At 40.3% G+C, this 23,386-nt stretch overlaps 8 non-coding genes across 8 annotated transcripts; 1 reads left to right on the top strand and 7 right to left on the bottom strand.

The window, feature by feature from the left end:
• Positions 1-8,765: 8,765 nt before the first annotated feature.
• Positions 8,766-8,929, bottom strand: LOC134986221 (U1 spliceosomal RNA). The gene has a single exon (XR_010192221.1). It is a non-coding gene; the product is annotated as a U1 spliceosomal RNA (small nuclear RNA).
• A 670-nt stretch (positions 8,930-9,599) lies between these two features.
• LOC134986171 (U1 spliceosomal RNA) lies at positions 9,600-9,762 on the bottom strand. The gene has a single exon (XR_010192185.1). It is a non-coding gene; the product is annotated as a U1 spliceosomal RNA (small nuclear RNA).
• Positions 9,763-9,914: 152 nt separating this feature from the next.
• Positions 9,915-10,078, bottom strand: LOC134986026 (U1 spliceosomal RNA). Its single transcript, XR_010192059.1, has one exon. It is a non-coding gene; the product is annotated as a U1 spliceosomal RNA (small nuclear RNA).
• A 671-nt stretch (positions 10,079-10,749) lies between these two features.
• On the bottom strand, positions 10,750-10,912 carry LOC134986136 (U1 spliceosomal RNA). Its single transcript, XR_010192155.1, has one exon. It is a non-coding gene; the product is annotated as a U1 spliceosomal RNA (small nuclear RNA).
• A 152-nt stretch (positions 10,913-11,064) lies between these two features.
• On the bottom strand, positions 11,065-11,228 carry LOC134986001 (U1 spliceosomal RNA). The gene has a single exon (XR_010192036.1). It is a non-coding gene; the product is annotated as a U1 spliceosomal RNA (small nuclear RNA).
• A 671-nt stretch (positions 11,229-11,899) lies between these two features.
• LOC134986180 (U1 spliceosomal RNA) lies at positions 11,900-12,062 on the bottom strand. The gene has a single exon (XR_010192193.1). It is a non-coding gene; the product is annotated as a U1 spliceosomal RNA (small nuclear RNA).
• A 152-nt stretch (positions 12,063-12,214) lies between these two features.
• Positions 12,215-12,378, bottom strand: LOC134986051 (U1 spliceosomal RNA). The gene has a single exon (XR_010192081.1). It is a non-coding gene; the product is annotated as a U1 spliceosomal RNA (small nuclear RNA).
• A 2,758-nt stretch (positions 12,379-15,136) lies between these two features.
• LOC134986046 (U1 spliceosomal RNA) lies at positions 15,137-15,300 on the top strand. The gene has a single exon (XR_010192077.1). It is a non-coding gene; the product is annotated as a U1 spliceosomal RNA (small nuclear RNA).
• Positions 15,301-23,386: the final 8,086 nt, after the last annotated feature.

Raw genomic sequence — 23,386 nt, 5'->3', positions numbered from 1 at the left:
AAGCATGCTGGGCCCATTACCCAGAGGTAGGCAGATTGAAACTATCCTCTGCTATATGCATTTTTTTTGTTAATTAAAGTAATCCAAAACTGGGATTGATATGTTAGCTCTTTTATGTTTACTTAAAGTACAATAACTTTTACCATTTTAATTTGTTTTAATAGTATATTGACAGTATTGTTTTCTTTCAAAAATCCACTTAATTTTTTTTACCCTATTATTAAAATGGTAATTGACAAAAACAAACTACATTGTCACCAGAAGAGCAATACAAAATGTACAAGTGATATATTAAAATCATCTTTCCAGCTTGAATTTCAATGATGCATTGGGGCAACGATTTTGTGAGAAACATCTTCACCCTTAAATAAAGATTTTCTTAATTCCTTACCTGTGTGCTAATTAGATATCACCTTGTTTTCACATTAAACAGACTTCCACATGAGAAAGCAGCAAGGATACAGTGGTGTTAATGTTTCCTGGTGTCAACCTGTATTATTTCAGTAGACATTGAAATGAGGATGCATCTTGCTGCCTTTCCAATGAAGCAAGTTTAATTTAGTAATAGGTGAAAAACCATCCCTACAAAGGTGTTAATCAGAGACTTGGCTTTGTGGACACTTTTCAGAGAACAAATTTGTTAGCATAAAAATAAAGCCAGAAAATGAAGAGCTGTTTAATCACTCAATTGGATTTTTTTTGCCAGCATATTTCTTTTTCTCTGCAACCCACTGCTAAATTGTGCTTCCTAGCTGTTTTTATAAAATCACTGAATCAAATCTAACTCTGATTACATCAGAGAAGGCCAGGTACCCTACACCATAACAGGGGGTTTGAAATTTTGACTTGTCTACTTAAAGATCACCAAAATCTGATAACAAGGTCAATTACGTCCCTGGTTGGGATTGAACCACCAACTTTTTGTTTAGTAGCCGGACACACTAACCGATTGCGCCACAGAGACACTTTGCAAAAAGTACATACTGACAAAGTCTAATAAGCATATATCTAGAACGTTTCCTAGAAAAACTTTAAAAAGTCAATAATCTGGAGAGGTTTTGTAAGATGTTTCTTCCATCAACCAATGAAGAAACACATTGGTACTTTCCCATGATGAGTGAGTGCTTCAGGATCTCTTGCACTTACATGTGCAGCAGAGTACTGCAATGGAAGCATGCTGGGCCCATTACCCAGAGGTAGGCAGATTGAAACTATCCTCTGCTATATGCATTTTTTTTGTTAATTAAAGTAATCCAAAACTGGGATTGATATGTTAGCTCTTTTATGTTTACTTAAAGTACAATAACTTTTACCATTTTAATTTGTTTTAATAGTATATTGACAGTATAGTTTTCTTTAAAAAATCCACTTAATTTTCTTTACCCTATTATTAAAAGGGTAATTGACAAAAACAAACTACATTGTCACCAGAAGAGCAATACAAAATGTACAAGTGATATATTAAAATCATCTTTCCAGCTTGAATTTCAATGATGCATTGGGGCAACGATTTTGTGAGAAACATCTTCACCCTTAAATAAAGATTTTCTTAATTCTTTACCTGTGTGCTAATTAGATATCACCTTGTTTTCACATTAAACAGACTTCCACATGAGAAAGCAGCAAGGATGCATTGGCGTTAATGTTTCCTGGTGTCAACCTGTATTATTTCAGTAGACATTGAAATGAGGATGCATCTTGCTGCCTTTCCAATGAAGCAAGTTTAATTTAGTAATAGGTGAAAAACCATCCTTGCAAAGGTGTTCATCAGAGACTTTGCTTTGTGGACACTTTTCAGAGAACAAATTTGTTAGCATAAAAATAAAGCCAGAAAATGAAGAGCTGTTTAATCACTCAATTGGATTTTTTTGCCAGCATATTTTTTTTCTCTGCAACCCACTGCTAAATTGTGCTTCCTAGCTGTTTTTTATAATATTACTTAATCAAATCTAACTCTGATTAAATCAGAGAAGGCCAGGTACCCTACATCACAGGTTCTCAAACTCGGTCCTCAGGACCCTACACAGTGCATGTTTTGCAGGTAACCCAGCAGGAGTACAGGTGTATTAATTGCTCACTAACACATTTTAAAAGGCCCACAGGTGCAGCTAATTATTTCACTTGTGATTCTGTGAGGATACCTGCAAAACATGCACTGTGTGGGGTCCTGAGGACCGAGTTTGAGAACCTATGCCCTACATCATAAGAGGGGGTTTGATATTTTGACTTGTCTACTTAAAGATCACCAAAACATGATCACAAGGTCAATAACATCCCTGGGTGGGATTGAACCACCAACCTTTTGGTTAGTAGCCAAACACACTAACTGATTGCACCACAGAGACACTTTGCAAAAATGCATACTGACAAAGGCTAATAAGCATTCATCTAGAACGTTTCCTAGAAAAACTTTAAAAAGTCAATAATCTGGAGAGTTTTTGTAAGATGTTTCTTCCATCAACCAATGAAGAAACACATTGGTACTTTCCCATGATGAGTGAGTGCTTCAGGATCTCTTGCACTTACATGTGCAGCAGAGTACTGCAATGGAAGCATGCTGGGCTTATAACCCAGAGGTAGGCAGATTGAAACTATCCTCTGCTATATGCATTTTTTTTTATTAAAGTAATCCAAAACTGGGATTGATATTTTAGCTCTTTTATTTTTACTTAAAGTACAATAACTTTTACCATCTTAATTTGTTTTAATAGTATATTGACAGTATTGTTTTCTTTCAAAAATCCACTTAATTTTCTTTACCCTATTATTAAAATGGTAATTGACAAAAACAAACTACATTGTCACCAGAAGAGCAATACAAAATGTACAAGTGATATATTAAAATCATCTTTCCAGCTTGAATTTCAATGATGCATTGGGGCAACGATTTTGTGAGAAACATTTTCACCCTTAAATAAAGATTTTCTTAATTCCTTACACCTGTGTGCTAATTAGATATCACCTTGTTTTCACATTAAACAGACTTCCACATGAGAAAGCAGCAAGGATGCAGTGGCGTTAATGTTTCCTGGTGTCAACCTGTATTATTTCAGTAGACATTGAAATGAGGATGCATCTTGCTGCCTTTCCAATGAAGCAAGTTTAATTTAGTAATAGGTGAAAAACCATCCTTACAAAGGTGTTAATCAGAGACTTGGCTTTGTGGACACTTTTCAGAGAACAAATTTGTTAGCATAAAAATAAAGCCAGAAAATTAAGAGCTGTTTAATCACTGAATTGGATTTTTTTTGCCAGCATATTTCTTTTTCTCTGCAACCCACTGCTAAATTGTGCTTCCTAGCTGTTTTTATAAAATCACTGAATCAAATCTAACTCTGATTACATCAGAGAAGGCCAGGTACCCTACACCATAACAGGGGGTTTGAAATTTTGACTTGTCTACTTAAAGATCACCAAAATCTGATAACAAGGTCAATTACGTCCCTGGGTGGGATTGAACCACCAACCTTTTAGCTAACAGCCGTGCACACTAACTGATTGCGCCACAGAGACACTTTGCAAAAGTCAATCCTGACAAAGGCTAATAAGCATTCATCTAAAACGTTTCCTAGAAAAACTTTAAAAAGTCAATAATCTGGAGAGTTTTTGTAAGATGTTTCTTCCAACAACCAACGAAGAAACACATTGGTACTTTCCCATGATGAGTGAGTGCTTCAGGATCTCTTGCACTTACATGTGCAGCAGAGTACTGCAATGGAAGCATGCTGGGCCCATAACCCAGAGGTAGGCAGATTGAAACTATCCTCTGCTATATGCATTTTTTTTTAATTAAAGTAATCCAAAACTGGGATTGATATTTTAGCTCTTTTATTTTTACTTAAAGTACAATAACTTTTACCATCTTAATTTGTTTTAATAGTATATTGACAGTATTGTTTTCTTTCAAAAATCCACTTAATTTTCTTTACCCTATTATTAAAATGGTAATTGACAAAAACAAACTACATTGTCACCAGAAGAGCAATACAAAATGTACAAGTGATATATTAAAATCATCTTTCCAGCTTGAATTTCAATGATGCATTGGGGCAACAATTTTGTGAGAAACATCTTCACCATTAAATAAAGATTTTCTTAATTCCTTACCTGTGTGCCACTTAGATATCACCTTGTTTTCACATTAAACAGACTTCCACATGAGAAAGCAGCAAGTATGCATTGGCGTTAATGTTTCCTGGTGTCAACCCGTATTATTTCAGTAGACATTGCAATGAGGATGCATCTTGCTGCCTTTCCAATGAAGCAAGTTTAATTTAGTAATAGGTAAAAAACCATCCCTACAAAGGTGTTCATCAGAGACTTGGCTTTGTGGACACTTTTCAGAGAACAAATTTGTTAGCATTAAAATAAAGCCAGAAAATGAAGAGCTGTTCAATCACTCAATTGGATTTTTCTGCCAGCATATTTTTTTTTCTCTGCAACCCACTGCTAAATTGTGCTTCCTAGCTGTTTTTTTATAAAATCACTTAATCAAAACTAACTCTGGTTACATCAGAGAAGGCCAGGTACCCTACACCATAAGAGGGGGTTTGAAATTTTGACTTGTCTACTTAAAGATCACCAAAATCTGATCACAAGGTCAATTACATCCCTGGGTGGGATTGAACCACCAACCTTTTGGTTAGTAGCCAAACACACTAACTGATTGCACCACAGAGACACTTTGCGAAAATGCATACTGACAAAGGCTAATAAGCATTCATCTAGAACGTTTCCTAGAAAAACTTTAAAAAGTCAATAATCTGGAGAGTTTTTGTAAGATGTTTCTTAGATCAACCAACAAAGAAACACATTGGTACTTTCCCATGATGAGTGAGTGCTTCAGGATCTCTTGCACTAACATGTGCAGCAGAGTACTGCAATGGAAGCATGCTGGGCTTATAACCCAGAGGTAGGCAGATTGAAACTATCCTCTGCTATATGCATTTTTTTAATTAAAGTAATCCAAAACTGGGATTGATATTTTAGCTCTTTTATTTTTACTTAAAGTACAATAACTTTTACCATCTTAATTTGTTTTAATAGTATATTGACAGTATTGTTTTCTTTCAAAAATCCACTTAATTTTCTTTACCCTATTATTAAAATGGTAATTGACAAAAACAAACTACATTGTCACCAGAAGAGCAATACAAAATGTACAAGTGATATATTAAAATCATCTTTCCAGCTTGAATTTCAATGATGCATTGGGGCAACAATTTTGTGAGAAACATCTTCACCATTAAATAAAGATTTTCTTAATTCCTTACCTGTGTGCCACTTAGATATCACCTTGTTTTCACATTAAACAGACTTCCACATGAGAAAGCAGCAAGTATGCATTGGCGTTAATGTTTCCTGGTGTCAACCCGTATTATTTCAGTAGACATTGCAATGAGGATGCATCTTGCTGCCTTTCCAATGAAGCAAGTTTAATTTAGTAATAGGTAAAAAACCATCCCTACAAAGGTGTTCATCAGAGACTTGGCTTTGTGGACACTTTTCAGAGAACAAATTTGTTAGCATTAAAATAAAGCCAGAAAATGAAGAGCTGTTCAATCACTCAATTGGATTTTTCTGCCAGCATATTTTTTTTTCTCTGCAACCCACTGCTAAATTGTGCTTCCTAGCTGTTTTTTTATAAAATCACTTAATCAAAACTAACTCTGGTTACATCAGAGAAGGCCAGGTACCCTACATCATAAGAGGGGGTTTGAAATTTTGACTTGTCTACTTAAAGATCACCAAAATCTGATCACAAGGTCAATTACATCCCTGGGTGGGATTGAACCACCAACCTTTTGGTTAGTAGCCAAACACACTAACTGATTGCACCACAGAGACACTTTGCAAAAATGCATACTGACAAAGGCTAATAAGCATTCATCTAGAACGTTTCCTAGAAAAACTTTAAAAAGTCAATAATCTGGAGAGTTTTTGTAAGATGTTTCTTAGATCAACCAACAAAGAAACACATTGGTACTTTCCCATGATGAGTGAGTGCTTCAGGATCTCTTGCACTAACATGTGCAGCAGAGTACTGCAATGGAAGCATGCTGGGCTTATAACCCAGAGGTAGGCAGATTGAAACTATCCTCTGCTATATGCATTTTTTTAATTAAAGTAATCCAAAACTGGGATTGATATTTTAGCTCTTTTATTTTTACTTAAAGTACAATAACTTTTACCATCTTAATTTGTTTTAATAGTATATTGACAGTATTGTTTTCTTTCAAAAATCCACTTAATTTTCTTTACCCTATTATTAAAATGGTAATTGACAAAAACAAACTACATTGTCACCAGAAGAGCAATACAAAATGTACAAGTGATATATTAAAATCATCTTTCCAGCTTGAATTTCAATGATGCATTGGGGCAACGATTTTGTGAGAAACATTTTCACCCTTAAATAAAGATTTTCTTAATTCCTTACCTGTGTGCTAATTAGATATCACCTTGTTTTCACATTAAACAGACTTCCACATGAGAAAGCAGCAAGGATGCAGTGGCGTTAATGTTTCCTGGTGTCAACCTGTATTATTTCAGTAGACATTGAAATGAGGATGCATCTTGCTGCCTTTCCAATGAAGCAAGTTTAATTTAGTAATAGGTGAAAAACCATCCTTACAAAGGTGTTAATCAGAGACTTGGCTTTGTGGACACTTTTCAGAGAACAAATTTGTTAGCATAAAAATAAAGCCAGAAAATTAAGAGCTGTTTAATCACTTAATTGGATTTTTTTTTGCCAGCATATTTCTTTTTCTCTGCAACCCACTGCTAAATTGTGCTTCCTAGCTGTTTTTATCAAATCACTGAATCAAATCAACTCTGATTACATCAGAGAAGGCCCGGTACCCTACACCATAACAGGGGGTTTGAAATTTTGACTTGTCTACTTAAAGATCACCAAAATCTGATAACAAGGTCAATTACGTCCCTGGGTGGGATTGAAGCACCAACCTTTTAGCTAATAGCCGTGCACACTAACTGATTGCGCCACAGAGACACTTTGCAAAAGTCCATACTGACAAAGGCTAATAAGCATTCATCTAAAACGTTTCCTAGAAAAACTTTAAAAAGTCAATAATCTGGAGAGTTTTTGTAAGATGTTTCTTCCAACAACCAACGAAGAAACACATTGGTACTTTCCCATGATGAGTGAGTGCTTCAGGATCTCTTGCACTTACATGTGCAGCAGAGTACTGCAATGGAAGCATGCTGGGCCCATAACCCAGAGGTAGGCAGATTGAAACTATCCTCTGCTATATGCATTTTTTTTTTATTAAAGTAATCCAAAACTGGGATTGATATTTTAGCTCTTTTATTTTTACTTAAAGTACAATAACTTTTACCATCTTAATTTGTTTTAATAGTATATTGACAGTATTGTTTTCTTTCAAAAATCCACTTAATTTTCTTTACCCTATTATTAAAATGGTAATTGACAAAAACAAACTACATTGTCACCAGAAGAGCAATACAAAATGTACAAGTGATATATTAAAATCATCTTTCCAGCTTGAATTTCAGTGATGCATTGGGGCAACAATTTTGTGAGAAACATCTTCACCATTAAATAAAGATTTTCTTAATTCCTTACCTGTGTGCCACTTAGATATCACCTTGTTTTCACATTAAACAGACTTCCACATGAGAAAGCAGCAAGGATGCATTGGCGTTAATGTTTCCTGGTGTCAACCCGTATTATTTCAGTAGACATTGAAATGAGGATGCATCTTGCTGCCTTTCCAATGAAGCAAGTTTAATTTAGTAATAGGTAAAAAACCATCCCTACAAAGGTGTTCATCAGAGACTTGGCTTTGTGGACACTTTTCAGAGAACAAATTTGTTAGCATTAAAATAAAGCCAGAAAATGAAGAGCTGTTCAATCACTGAATTGGATTTTTTTGCCAGCATATTTTTTTTTCTCTGCAACCCACTGCTAAATTGTGCTACCTAGCTGTTTTTTATAAAATCACTTAATCAAAACGAACTCTGGTTACATCAGAGAAGGCCAGGTACCCTACATCATAAGAGGGGGTTTGAAATTTTGACTTGTCTACTTAAAGATCACCAAAACCTGATCACAAGGTCAATTACATCCCTGGGTGGGATTGAACCATCAACCTTTTGGTTAGTAACCGAACACACTATCTGATTGCGCAACAGAGACACTTTGCAAAAGTGCATACTGACAAAGGCTAATAAGCATTCATCTAGAACGTTTCCTAGAAAAACTTTAGAAAGTCAATAATCTGGAGAGTTTTTGTAAGATGTTTCTTAGATCAACCAACGAAGAAACACATTGGTACTTTCCCATGATGAGTGAGTGCTTCAGGATCTCTTGCACTTACATGTGCAGCAGAGTACTGCAATGGAAGCATGCTGGGCCCATAACCCAGAGGTAGGCAGATTGAAACTATCCTCTGCTATATGCATTTTTTTTGTTAATTAAAGTAATCCAAAACTGGGATTGATATTTTAGCTCTTTTATTTTTACTTAAAGTACAATAACTTTTACCATTTTAATTTGTTTTAATAGTATATTGACAGTATTGTTTTCTTTCAAAAATCAACTTAATAGTATCTCACCTGGCAGGTAAGTAGGAGTTGGGCTAGAGCTGGGGAGGGTCGCTGCTCGGGCACCCCCCTGTCAAGTGAAGGAGATCCAACTGAGGCAGCACAAGGGAACTCTCGAAAGAAGAACAAGGCTAGAGGAAGATCTGAGACAAAGAAATCTGACTTTTACCAGAGCTGACCAGAGGAAAGCACAAACACAGTCCCCCACTACCACAAATAATGCAGTCGAGTTTCCCACATTTGGGGAAATCACAGGGGTCAGCATACCCAGAATGCAATGAATGAACCTCACCCTGGGAGAACAATCTTCATGACCATGGTATCTCCTATGCAAAATAAGTATGATTTGGGATAGGGCTGGGGAGGGCCGCTGCTCAGGCACATCTCTGTCAAGTAAAGGAGATTCAACTGAGGCAGCACAAGGGAACTCTCATCTGGGGACAACAACTGCAGGGAGAACACATATTTTCAGATGAACATGGGAGGGCAGAAGGCTGCCTAATACTGAAGCACCCCCAAACAACAAACCAAATGCAACAACTAGGCAAGCATTCCTGGGGGAAGGCCTGCAGCAGATGGATTTGCATATGGTGATGTCATCAAAGCAGTGGGTCAAAGTTGGCTTCAACCCTCGTCTGCATATGAAAAGAGAAAAGGGGCGTGCAGGGCATGGCAGCCTTTTGCGGCGCTTGGAAGACCCCTAGTTCGCATTAAACACCTCCACCCTCCTTCGGTGTGGGGCTCATGTTGGCTATGCCCCAGCCCCTGAAGCATTCAAGCTGATTTCTTGCAGCGGCTGGGCACTGTAACAGCTCCAGAGCTGATCTGTAAGGCAAGTAAAAGGGTGTGGGCCCTGCAGCACTACCTGTAGTTCGCATTGTGCGTTGGAAGGCACAAATTAAGCAGACGGGAGAAGTCAGGATAGTGCGCAAGGGCATAGAAGGGAGTGGCTCAAGAAAAGAGAAGTGGAAACAGACAGCAAACTAGGCTGGAGAGAGACCTGAGACAAAGAGATCTGAATTATACGAGAGCCGACCAGGGGAAACACAAATTATGCAGTCAAGTGTCCAACATTTGGGGAAACCGCAGGAGCAGCACACCCAGAGTGCAATGGGTGAGCCTTGCCCTGGGAGAAGCACCTTCATGATCATAGTATCTCACCTGGCAGGTAAGTAGGAGTTGGGCTAGAGCTGGGGAGGGTCGCTGCTCGGGCACCCCCCTGTCAAGTGAAGGAGATCCAACTGAGGCAGCACAAGGGAACTCTCGAAAGAAGAACAAGGCTAGAGGAAGATCTGAGACAAAGAAATCTGACTTTTACCAGAGCTGACCAGAGGAAAGCACAAACACAGTCCCCCACTACCACAAATAATGCAGTCAAGTTTCCCACATTTGGGGAAATCACAAGGGTCAGCATACCCAGAATGCAATGACTGAACCTCACCCTGGGAGAACAATCTTCATGACCATGGTATCTCCTATGCAAAATAAGTATGATTTGGGATAGGGCTGGGGAGGGCCGCTGCTCATGCACATCTCTGTCAAGTAAAGGAGATTCAACTGAGGCAGCACAAGGGAACTCTCAGCTGGGGACAACAACTCCAGGGAGAACACATATTTTCAGATGAACATGGGAGGGCAGAAGGTTGCCTAATACTGAAGCACCCCCAAACAACAAACCAAATGCAACAACTTGTGCAAGCATTCCTGGGGGAAGGCCTGCAGCAGATGGATTTGCATATGGTGATGTCATCCAAGCAGTGGGTCAAAGATGGCTTCAACCCTTGTCTGCATATGAAAAGAGAAAAGGGGCGTGCAGGGCATGGCAGCCTTTTGCGGCGCTTGGATGACCCCTAGTTCGCATTAAACACCTCCACCCTCCTTCGATGTGGGGCTCATGTTGGCTATGCCCCAGCCCCTGATGCATTCAAGCTGATTTCTTGCAGCAGCTGGGCACTGTAACAGCTCCAGAGCTGCTCTGTAAGGCAAGTAAAAGGGCGTGGGCCCTGCAGCACTACCTGTAGTTTGCATTGTGCGTTGGAAGGCACAAAGTAAGCAGACGGGAGAAGTCAGGATAGTGCGCAAGGGCATAGAAGGGAGCGGCTCAAGAAAAGAGAATTGGAAACAGACAGCAAACTAGGCTGGAGAGAGACCTGAGACAAAGAGATCTGAATTATACGAGAGCCGACCAGGGGAAACACAAATTATGCAGTCAAGTTTCCCACATTTGGGGAAATCACAGGAGCAGCACACCCAGAGTGCAATGGGTGAGCCTTGCCCTGGGAGAAGCACCTTCATGATTATAGTATCTCACCTGGCAGGTAAGTAGGAGTTGGGCTAGAGCTGGGGAGGGTCGCTGCTCGGGCACCCCCCTGTCAAGTGAAGGAGATCCAACTGAGGCAGCACAAGGGAACTCTCGAAAGAAGAACAAGGCTAGAGGAAAATCTGAGACAAATAAATCTGACTTTTACCAGAGCTGACCAGAGGAAAGCACAAACACAGTCCCCCACTACCACAAATAATGCAGTCGAGTTTCCCACATTTGGGGAAATCACAGGGGTCAGCATACCCAGAATGCAATGAATGAACCTCACCCTGGGAGAACAATCTTCATGAAAATGGTATCTCCTATGCAAAATAAGTATGATTTGGGATAGGGCTGGGGAGGGCCGCTGCTCAGGCACATCTCTGTCAAGTAAAGGAGATTCAACTGAGGCAGCACAAGGGAACTCTCATCTGAGGACAACAACTGCAGGGAGAACACATATTTTCAGATGAACATGGTAGGGCAGAAGGCTGCCTAATACTGAAGCACCCCCAAACAACAAACCAAATGCAACAACTAGTGCAAGCATTCCCGGGGGAAGGCATGCAGCAGATGGATTTGCATATGGTGATGTCATCCAAGCAGTGGGTCAAAGTTGGCTTCAACCCTCGTCTGCATATGAAAAGAGAAAAGGGGCGTGCAGGGCATGGCGGCCTTTTGCGGCGCTTGGATGACCCCTAGTTCGCATTAAACACCTCCACCCTCCTTCGGTGTGGGGCTCATGTTGGCTATGCCCCAGCCCCTGAAGCATTCAAGCTGATTTCTTGCAGCAGCTGGGCACTGTAACAGCTCCAGAGCTGCTCTGTAAGGCAAGTAAAAGGGCGTGGGCCCTGCAGCACTACCTGTAGTTTGCATTGTGCGTTGGAAGGCACAAAGTAAGCAGACGGGAGAAGTCAGGATAGTGCGCAAGGGCATAGAAGGGAGCGGCTCAAGAAAAGAGAAGTGGAAACAGACAGCAAACTAGGCTGGAGAGAGACCTGAGACAAAGAGATCTGAATTATACGAGAGCCGACCAGGGGAAACACAAATTATGCAGTCAAGTGTCCAACATTTGGGGAAACCGCAGGAGCAGCACACCCAGAGTGCAATGGGTGAGCCTTGCCATGGGAGAAGCACCTTCATGATCATAGTATCTCACCTGGCAGGTAAGTAGGAGTTGGGCTAGAGCTGGGGAGGGTCGCTGCTCGGGCACCCCCCTGTCAAGTGAAGGAGATCCAACTGAGGCAGCACAAGGGAACTCTCGAAAGAAGAACAAGGCTAGAGGAAGATCTGAGACAAAGAAATCTGACTTTTACCAGAGCTGACCAGAGGAAAGCACAAACACAGTCCCTCACTACCACAAATAATGCAGTCCAGTTTCCCACATTTGGGGAAATCACAGGGATCAGCATACCCAGAATGCAATGAATGAACCTCACCCTGGGAGAACAATCTTCATGACCATGGTATCTCCTATGCAAAATAAGTATGATTTGGGATAGGGCTGGGGAGGGCCGCTGCTCAGGCACATCTCTGTCAAGAATTTATAAAGTCTATACATATATATAACCAAATGTCAATATATATATATAGAACCCAGCGCTCCTATCAAAACGTATCTATTTCACCAATTTGTTGCTTATTTAATCTTTATACATCTATTAATTTTCACCATATATTATAAAATGCTGCTCCCATAGGTAGTACTGTTCTACCAATAATAAACCAAATTTTAAAGATAATCACACTTGTTATCAAGGGAGCGCAAAAAATAAAATATACAAGCTCTTTATTTAAAAAAATATATATATAGACAGAAGAAACCCACATTCAATAAAATACAATGGAGTCAACATATATAGGCACCACTATCCATATCTAAATGTAATCAGTATCTATTTCATATTGCCCTTGATGACAACGGAATGTCTATTAAAGTGTCCAAAAAATCCTCCTGGATACAGCTGTTGTAATTTAATCGTTACTTTCCAATTGTAATTGATACATTAAATTCCTTCTTGTGGATGAACAGCAACAGTTGTAACCAACGCCTCTTATTTACTGCAGTTAAAGTTCATATGTAACTCACGTGAGTAATGAAAGAAAACAGGGGGAGAGCGCTGTGATGGTTGATGAAACACAGCGGTATGCTACGACCCCCGTTAACCGTGGCTGGATCTTATTGGCACTCGCGGTCGGGATATTCCTCCCTGCCGTGGGGTAGAGACCTCCTTTTGCTCGCTCTCAAATTGCTTTTTCCCCTTCACCGCTGTCTTTACATCAGACGTCCGCCGTGATGTAGCTCGTTCATGAACGTGCTTATATCTCAGCAATCAGAGTGTCCGGTAGTCACCTTCTTACGCGTTTCTCCGCTGTTATCCAAGAGCGGTTTCGTCAGAGGATACATCAGCAGCCTAGCAGGCTCTTTTTAAAATGCACCGGACCAATAGCATTACTAATTAGTTGATTGGATACATACATATACTAATTGGATGCATACATGTAATGACTCATATATGGAACAACTTTCTAATTGCAATTGCACATATAAAGGCATTTCATAATATAAAAATAAGCAACATGGTGATTAAAAATAATAATAAAATAAGCAACAAGGTGGTTTAAAAAATAACAGAAAATATATAATCTATATACAGATTAACCTCTAATCTTTCAATCAATACCTCATATCTATAATCACATATACATAATTCAGAAACTCAGCACTAAGGATCCCCATTTACTTATATAAAACCTTTTAGGGTAACATAAATCCATGCCACTATTAAAGCTGCTCTCGTGGCGCAGGGGAAACATCACCTGCACTCTATGCAGTGAGTCCCATGTTCGAATCCAACCCGCTCAGCTTAACATCCATATTATTTATTTACTTTTAATGGGATCATTCTATCAATTCATTTTTACCTTTAATTTTTGTTAATATTATTTCTATATTTCATTATTTTAACCCCTGGAATAATTACATTGCTGCTTAAACAACAAAAAGAATTGAAGAAAAAATAAATATTAAACAGACAATTTAAGGATTCGAAGATTTAAAGATTTAAAGATTTTAAAATTTAAAACAGGGAGGGGGGGAGGGAGGGGGGCCTTTTGGGAGAAGGAGGGGAAAAAAATAAAATAAAAATAAAAATATATATATATAGAACCAAGAGAAAGTGTAAAAAGAGGATGGAGGAAGAAATCTGATGTTCATCATTACTAGTGGATTTTACTAAAGAACTTTAAAGGAACACACACAACAGGATTATACAGTTTCATCCTAAGAGGAAAGCTGTTTCCAAAATAGCTACTTCTAATAATTTTGTTTATTTATTAAACATACAATAAATGGATATTCAATAAATAATATATTAGGTAAATCAATAGATAAAATCTTCAGAGACTGCCAATGTTGTTCAGTTCGATGCTCTCATTCAGACCATCAGGTGTAAGGGTACCCAAAGAATAAATCCAAAATGCCTCCCTTGTCAAGTAAAGGAGATTCAACTGAGGCAGCACAAGGGAACTCTCATTTGGGGACAACAACTGCATGGAGAACACATATTTTCAGATGAACATGGGAGGGCAGAAGGCTGCCTAATACTGAAGCACCCCCAAACAACAAACCAAATGCAACAACTAGTGCAAGCATTCCTTGGGGAAGGTCTGCAGAAGATGGATTTGCATACGGTGATGTTAGCCAAGCAGTGGGCCAAAGTTGGCTGGAACCCTCATCTGCATATGAAAAGAGAAAAGGGGTATGCAGGGCATGGCGGCCTTTTGCGGCGCTTGGGTGACCCCTAGTTTGCATTAAACACCCACACCCTCCTTTGGTGTGGGGCTCATGTTGGCCATGCCCCAGCCCCTGAAGCATTCAAGCTGATTTCTTGCAGCAGCTTGGCACTGTAACAGCTCCAGAGCTACTCTGTAAGGCAAGTAAAAGGGCGTGGGCCCTGCAGCACTACCTGTAGTTCGCATTGTGCGTTGGAAGGCACAAAGTACGCAGACGGGAGAAGTCAAGATAGTGTGCAAGGGCATAGAAGGGAGCGGCTCAAGAAAAGAGAAGTGGAAACAGACAGCTAACTAGGCTGGAGAGAGACCTGAGACAAAGTGATCTGAATTATACGAGAGCCAACCAGGGGAAACACAAATTATGCAGTCAAGTTTCCCACATTTGGGGAAATCGCAGGAGCAGCACACACAGAGTGCAATGGGTGAGCCTTGCCTTGGGAGAAGCACCAAATCATACTTATTTTGCATAGGAGATACCATGGTCATGAAGATTGTTCTCCCAGGGTGAGGTTCATTCATTGCATTCTGGGTATGCTGACCCGTATGATTTCCCCAAATGTGGGAAACTCGACTGCATTATTTGTGGTAGTGGGGGACTGTGTTTGTTCTTTCCTCTGGTCAGCTCTGGTAAAAGTCAGATTTATTTGTCTCAGATCTTCCTCTAGCCTTGTTCTTCTTTCGAGAGTTTCCTTGTGCTGCCTCAGTTGGATCTCCTACACTTGACAGGGGGGTGCCCGAGCAGCGACCCTCCCCAGCTCTAGCCCAACTCCTACTTACCTGCCAGGTGAGATACTATGATCATGAAGGTGCTTCTCCCAGGGCAAGGCTCACCCATTGCTGTCTTGTACCTTTGCATTTTTCTCCCAAACGAAGGAAACTACAAAGAAAATTTTAAAGCCTCCTGTTAGGCCATCAACTACACGGCATAGCCCTGAATTTTCCAATGCGCAGCTTTGTGCAAAAGAGAGATATTGGCAAGGAAAAGCTGTCTTGTACCATTGCATTTTTCTCCCAAACGAAGGACACTACAAAGAAAATTTTAAAGCCTCCTGTTAGGCCATCATCTACACGGCATAGCCCTGAATTTTCCAATGCGCAGCTCTTTGCAAAAGAGAGATATTGGCAAGGAAAAGCTGTCTTGTACCTTTGCATTTTTCTCCCAAACGAAGGACACTAGAAAGAAAATTTTAAAGCCTCCTGTTAGGCCATCATCTACACGGCATAGCCCTGAATTTTCCAATGCGCAGCTTTGTGCAAAAGAGAGATATTGGCAATTAAAAGCTGTCTTGTACCATTGGATTTTTCTCCCAAACGAAGGACACTAGAATGAAAATTTTAAAGCCTCCTGTTAGTGCTTCATCTACACGGCATAGCCCTGAATTTTCCAATGCGCAGCTCTTTGCAAAAGAGAGATATTGGCAAGGAAAAGCAGTCTTGTACCTTTGCATTTTTCTCCCAAACGAAGGACAATAGAAAGAAAATTTTAAAGCCTCCTGTTAGGCCATCATCTACACGGCATAGCCCTGAATTTTCCAATGCGCAGCTCTTTGCAAAAGAGAGATATTGGCAAGGAAAAGCTGTCTTGTACCTTTGCATTTTTCTCCCAAACGAAGGACACTAGAAAGAAAATTTTAAAGCCTCCTGTTAGGCCATCATCTACACGGCATAGCCCTGAATTTTCCAATGCGCAGCTTTGTGCAAAAGAGAGATATTGGCAATTAAAAGTTGTCTTGTACCATTGGATTTTTCTCCCAAACGAAGGACACTAGAATGAAAATTTTAAAGCCTCCTGTTAGTGCTTCATCTACACGGTATAGCCCTGAATTTTCCAATGCGTAGCTCTTTGTAAAAGAGAGATATTGGCAAGGAAAAGCTGTCTTGTACCTTTGCATTTTTCTCCCAAACGAAGGACACTAGAAATAAAATGTAAAGCCTCCTGTTAGGCCATCATCTACACGGCATAGCCCTGAATTTTCCAATGCGCAGCTCTTTGCAAAAGAGAGATATTGGCAAGGAAAAGCTGTCTTGTACCTTTGCATTTTTCTCCCAAACGAAGGACACTAGAAAGAAAATTTTAAAGCCTCCTGTTAGGCCATCATCTACACGGCATAGCCCTGAATTTTCCAATGCGCAGCTCTTTGCAAAAGAGAGATATTGGCAAGGAAAAGCTGTCTTGTACCTTTGCATTTTTCTCCCAAACGAAGGAAACTACAAAGAAAATTTTAAAGCCTCCTGTTAGGCCATCAACTACACGGCATAGCCCTGAATTTTCCAATGCGCAGCTTTGTGCAAAAGAGAGATATTGGCAAGGAAAAGCTGTCTTGTACCATTGGATTTTTCTCCCAAACGAAGGACACTAGAAAGAAAATTTTAAAGCCTCCTGTTAGGCCATCATCTACACGGCATAGCCCTGAATTTTCCAATGCGCAGCTCTTTGCAAAAGAGAGATATTGGCAAGGAAAAGCAGTCTTGTACCTTTGCATTTTTCTCCCAAACGAAGGACACTAGAAAGAAAATTTTAAAGCCTCCTGTTAGGCCATCATCTACACGGCATAGCCCTGAATTTTCCAATGCGCAGCTTTGTGCAAAAGAGAGATATTGGCAAGGAAAAGCTGTCTTGTACCATTGGATTTTTCTCCCAAACGAAGGACACTAGAATGAAAATTTTATAGCCTCCTGTTAGTGCTTCATCTACACGGTATAGCCCTGAATTTTCCAATGCGTAGCTCTTTGCAAAAGAGAGATATTGGCAAGGAAAAGCTGTCTTGTACCTTTGCATTTTTATCCCAAACGAAGGACACTAGAAAGAAAATTTTAAAGCCTCCTGTTAGGCCATCATCTACACGGCATAGCCCTGAATTTTCCAATGCGCAGCTCTTTGCAAAAGAGAGATATTGGCAAGGAAAAGCTGTCTTTGTACCTTTGCATTTTTCTCCCAAACGAAGGACACTAGAAAGAAAATTTTAAAGCCTCCTGTTAGGCCATCATCTACACGGCATAGCCCTGAATTTTCCAATGCGCAGCTCTTTGCAAAAGAGAGATATTGGCAAGGAAAAGCTGTCTTGTACCTTTGCATTTTTCTCCCAAACGAAGGACACTAGAAAGAAAATTTTAAAGCCTCCTGTTAGGCCATCATCTACACGGCATAGCCCTGAATTTTCCAATGCGCAGCTCTTTGCAAAAGAGAGATATTGGCAAGGAAAAGCTGTCTTGTACCTTTGCATTTTTCTCCCAAACGAAGGACACTAGAAAGAAAATTTTAAAGCCTCCTGTTAGGCCATCATCTACACGGCATAGCCCTGAATTTTCCAATGCGCAGCTCTTTGCAAAAGAGAGATATTGGCAAGGAAAAGCTGTCTTTGTACCTTTGCATTTTTCTCCCAAACGAAGGACACTAGAAAGAAAATTTTAAAGCCTCCTGTTAGGCCATCATCTACACGGCATAGCCCTGAATTTTCCAATGCGCAGCTCTTTGCAAAAGAGAGATATTGGCAAGGAAAAGCTGTCTTGTACCTTTGCATTTTTCTCCCAAACGAAGGAGACTAGAAAGAAAATTTTAAAGCCTCCTGTTAGGCCATCATCTACACGGCATAGCCCTGAATTTTCCAATGCGCAGCTCTTTGTAAAAGAGAGATATTGGCAAGGAAAAGCTGTCTTGTACCTTTGCATTTTTCTCCCAAACGAAGGACACTAGAAAGAAAATTTTAAAGCCTCCTGTTAGGCCATCATCTACACGGCATAGCCCTGAATTTTCCAATGCGCAGCTCTTTGCAAAAGAGAGATATTGGCAAGGAAAAGCTGTCTTGTACCTTTGCATTTTTCTCCCAAACGAAGGACACTAGAAAGAAAATTTTAAAGCCTCCTGTTAGGCCATCATCTACACGGCATAGCCCTGAATTTTCCAATGCGCAGCTTTGTGCAAAAGAGAGATATTGGCAATTAAAAGCTGTCTTGTACCATTGGATTTTTCTCCCAAACGAAGGACACTAGAAAGAAAATTTTAAAGCCTCCTGTTAGTGCTTCATCTACACGGTATAGCCCTGAATTTTCCAATGCGTAGCTCTTTGCAAAAGAGAGATATTGGCAAGGAAAAGCTGTCTTGTACATTTGCATTTTTCTCTCAAACGAAGGACACTAGAAATAAAAATGTAAAGCCTCCTGTTAGGCCATCATCTACACGGCATAGCCCTGAATTTTCCAATGCGCAGCTCTTTGCAAAAGAGCGATATTGGCAAGGAAATGCTGTCTTGTACCTTTGCATTTTTCTCCCAAACGAAGGACACTAGAAAGAAAATTTTAAAGCCTCCTGTTAGGCCATCATCTACACGGCATAGTCCTGAATTTTCCAATGCGCAGCTTTGTGCAAAAGAGAGATATTGGCAATTAAAAGCTGTCTTGTACCATTGGATTTTTCTCCCAAACGAAGGACACTAGAATGAAAATTTTAAAGCCTCCTGTTAGTGCTTCATCTACACGGTATAGCCCTGAATTTTCCAATGCGCAGCTCTTTGCAAAAGAGAGATATTGGCAAGGAAAAGCTGTCTTGTACATTTGCATTTTTCTCTCAAACGAAGGACACTAGAAAGAAAATTTTAAAGCCTCCTGTTAGGCCATCATCTACACGGCATAGCCGTGAATTTTCCAATGCGCAGCTCTTTGCAAAAGAGAGATATTGGCAAGGAAAAGCTGTCTTGTACCTTTGCATTTTTCTCTCAAACGAAGGACACTAGAAATAAAAATTTAAAGCCTCCTGTTCGGCCATCATCTGCACGGCATAGCCCTGAATTTTCCAATGCGCAGCTCTTTGCAAAAGAGAGATATTGGCAAGGAAAAGCTGTCTTGTACCTTTGCCTTTTTCTCCCAAACGAAGGACACTAGAAATTTTTTTTTAAAGCCTCCTGTTAGGCCATCATCTACACGGCATAGCCCTGAATTTTCCAATGCGCAGCTCTTTGCAAAAGAGAGATATTGGCAAGGAAAAGCTGTCTTGTACCTTTGCATTTTTCTCCCAAACGAAGGACACTAGAAAGAAAATTTTAAAGCCTCCTGTTAGGCCATCATCTACACGGCATAGCCCTGAATTTTCCAATGCGCAGCTCTTTGCAAAAGAGAGATATTGGCAAGGAAAAGCTGTCTTGTACCTTTGCATTTTTCTCCCAAACGAAGGAAACTACAAAGAAAATTTTAAAGCCTCCTGTTAGGCCATCAACTACACGGCATAGCCCTGAATTTTCCAATGCGCAGCTTTGTGCAAAAGAGAGATATTGGCAAGGAAAAGCTGTCTTGTACCATTGGATTTTTCTCCCAAACGAAGGACACTAGAAAGAAAATTTTAAAGCCTCCTGTTAGGCCATCATCTACACGGCATAGCCCTGAATTTTCCAATGCGCAGCTCTTTGCAAAAGAGAGATATTGGCAAGGAAAAGCTGTCTTGTACCTTTGCATTTTTCTCCCAAACGAAGGACACTAGAAAGAAAATTTTAAAGCCTCCTGTTAGGCCATCATCTACACGGCATAGCCCTGAATTTTCCAATGCGCAGCTCTTTGCAAAAGAGAGATATTGGCAAGGAAAAGCTGTCTTGTACCTTTGCATTTTTCTCCCAAACGAAGGACACTAGAAAGAAAATTTTAAAGCCTCCTGTTAGGCCATCATCTACACGGCATAGCCCTGAATTTTCCAATGCGCAGCTTTGTGCAAAAGAGAGATATTGGCAATTAAAAGCTGTCTTGTACCATTGGATTTTTCTCCCAAACGAAGGACACTAGAATGAAAATTTTAAAGCCTCCTGTTAGTGCTTCATCTACACGGTATAGCCCTGAATTTTCCAATGCGTAGCTCTTTGTAAAAGAGAGATATTGGCAAGGAAAAGCTGTCTTGTACCTTTGCATTTTTCTCCCAAACGAAGGACACTAGTAATAAAATTTAAAGCCTCCTGTTAGGCCATCATCTACACGGCATAGCCCTGAATTTTCCAATGCGCAGCTCTTTGCAAAAGAGAGATATTGGCAAGGAAAAGCTGTCTTGTACCTTTGCATTTTTCTCCCAAACGAAGGACACTAGAAAGAAAATTTTAAAGCCTCCTGTTAGGCCATTATCTACACGGCATAGCCCTGAATTTTCCAATGCGCAGCTCTTTGCAAAAGAGAGATATTGGCAAGGAAAAGCTGTCTTGTACCTTTGCATTTTTCTCCCAAACGAAGGAAACTACAAAGAAAATTTTAAAGCCTCCTGTTAGGCCATCAACTACACGGCATAGCCCTGAATTTTCCAATGCGCAGCTTTGTGCAAAAGAGAGATTTTGGCAAGGAAAAGCTGTCTTGTACCATTGGATTTTTCTCCCAAACGAAGGACACTAGAAAGAAAATTTTAAAGCCTCCTGTTAGGCCATCATCTACACGGCATAGCCCTGAATTTTCCAATGCGCAGCTCTTTGCAAATGAGAGATATTGGCAAGGAAAAGCTGTCTTGTACCTTTGCATTTTTCTCCCAAACGAAGGACACTAGAAAGAAAATTTTAAAGCCTCCTGTTAGGCCATCATCTACACGGCATAGCCCTGAATTTTCCAATGCGCAGCTTTGTGCAAAAGAGAGATATTGGCAAGGAAAAGCTGTCTTGTACCATTGGATTTTTCTCCCAAACGAAGGACACTAAGAAAGAAAATTTTAAAGCCTCCTGTTAGGCCATCATCTACACGGCATAGCCCTGAATTTTCCAATGCGCAGCTCTTTGCAAAAGAGAGATATTGGCAAGGAAAAGCTGTCTTGTACCTTTGCATTTTTCTCCCAAACGAAGGACACTAGAAAGAAAATTTTAAAGCCTCCTGTTAGGCCATCATCTACACGGCATAGCCCTGAATTTTCCAATGCGCAGCTCTTTGCAAAAGAGAGATATTGGCAAGGAAAAGCTGTCTTGTACCTTTGCATTTTTCTCCCAAACGAAGGACACTAGAAAGAAAATTTTAAAGCCTCCTGTTAGGCCATCATCTACACGGCATAGCCCTGAATTTTCCAATGCGCAGCTTTGTGTAAAAGAGAGATATTGGCAAGGAAAAGCTGTCTTGTACCATTGGATTTTTCTCCCAAACGAAGGACACTAGAAAGAAAATTTTAAAGCCTCCTGTTAGGCCATCATCTACACGGCATAGCCCTGAATTTTCCAATGCGCAGCTCTTTGCAAAAGAGAGATATTGGCAAGGAAAAGCTGTCTTGTACCTTTGCATTTTTCTCCCAAACGAAGGACACTAGAAAGAAAATTTTAAAGCCTCCTGTTAGGCCATTATCTACACGGCATAGCCCTGAATTTTCCAATGCGCAGCTCTTTGCAAAAGAGAGATATTGGCAAGGAAAAGCTGTCTTGTACCTTTGCATTTTTCTCCCAAACGAAGGAAACTACAAAGAAAATTTTAAAGCCTCCTGTTAGGCCATCAACTACACGGCATAGCCCTGAATTTTCCAATGCGCAGCTTTGTGCAAAAGAGAGATTTTGGCAAGGAAAAGCTGTCTTGCACCATTGGATTTTTCTCCCAAACGAAGGACACTAGAAAGAAAATTTTAAAGCCTCCTGTTAGGCCATCATCTACACGGCATAGCCCTGAATTTTCCAATGCGCAGCTCTTTGCAAATGAGAGATATTGTCAAGGAAAAGCTGTCTTGTACCTTTGCATTTTTCTCCCAAACTAAGGACACTACAAAGAAAATTTTAAAGCCTCCTGTTAGGCCATCATCTACACGGCATAGCCCTGAATTTTCCAATGCGCAGCTCTTTGCAAAAGAGAGATATTGGCAAGGAAAAGCTGTCTTGTACCTTTGCATTTTTCTCCCAAACGAAGGACACTAGAAAGAAAATTTTAAAGCCTCCTGTTAGGCCATCATCTACACGGCATAGCCCTGAATTTTCCAATGCGCAGCTCTTTGCAAAAGAGAGATATTGGCAAGGAAAAGCTGTCTTGTACCTTTGCATTTTTCTCCCAAACGAAGGACACTAGAAAGAAAATTTTAAAGCCTCCTGTTAGGCCATCATCTACACGGCATAGCCCTGAATTTTCCAATGCGCAGCTTTGTGCAAAAGAGAGATATTGGCAAGGAAAAGCTGTCTTGTACCATTGGATTTTTCTCCCAAACGAAGGACACTAGAAAGAAAATTTTAAAGCCTCCTGTTAGGCCATCATCTACACGGCATAGCCCTGAATTTTCCAATGCGCAGCTCTTTGCAAAAGAGAGATATTGGCAAGGAAAAGCTGTCTTGTACCTTTGCATTTTTCTCCCAAACGAAGGACACTAGAAAGAAAATTTTAAAGCCTCCTGTTAGGCCATCATCTACACGGCATAGCCCTGAATTTTCCAATGCGCAGCTCTTTGCAAAAGAGAGATATTGGCAAGGAAAAGCTGTCTTGTACCTTTGCATTTTTCTCCCAAACGAAGGACACTAGAAAGAAAATTTTAAAGCCTCCTGTTAGGCCATCATCTACACGGCATAGCCCTGAATTTTCCAATACGCAGCTCTTTGCAAAAGAGAGATATTGGCAAGGAAAAGCTGTCTTGTACCTTTGCATTTATCTCCCAAAGGAAGGACACTAGAAAGAAAATTTTAAAGCCTCCTGTTAGGCCATCATCTACACGGCATAGCCCTGAATTTTCCAATGCGCAGCTCTTTGCAAAAGAGAGATATTGGCAAGGAAAAGCTGTCTTGTACCATTGGATTT

This window comes from Pseudophryne corroboree, assembly GCF_028390025.1.
Source record: "Pseudophryne corroboree isolate aPseCor3 chromosome 7 unlocalized genomic scaffold, aPseCor3.hap2 SUPER_7_unloc_2, whole genome shotgun sequence".
NCBI classification, from domain to species: Eukaryota; Metazoa; Chordata; class Amphibia; order Anura; family Myobatrachidae; genus Pseudophryne; species Pseudophryne corroboree.
This window is presented reverse-complemented; position numbering and strand designations above follow the sequence as displayed.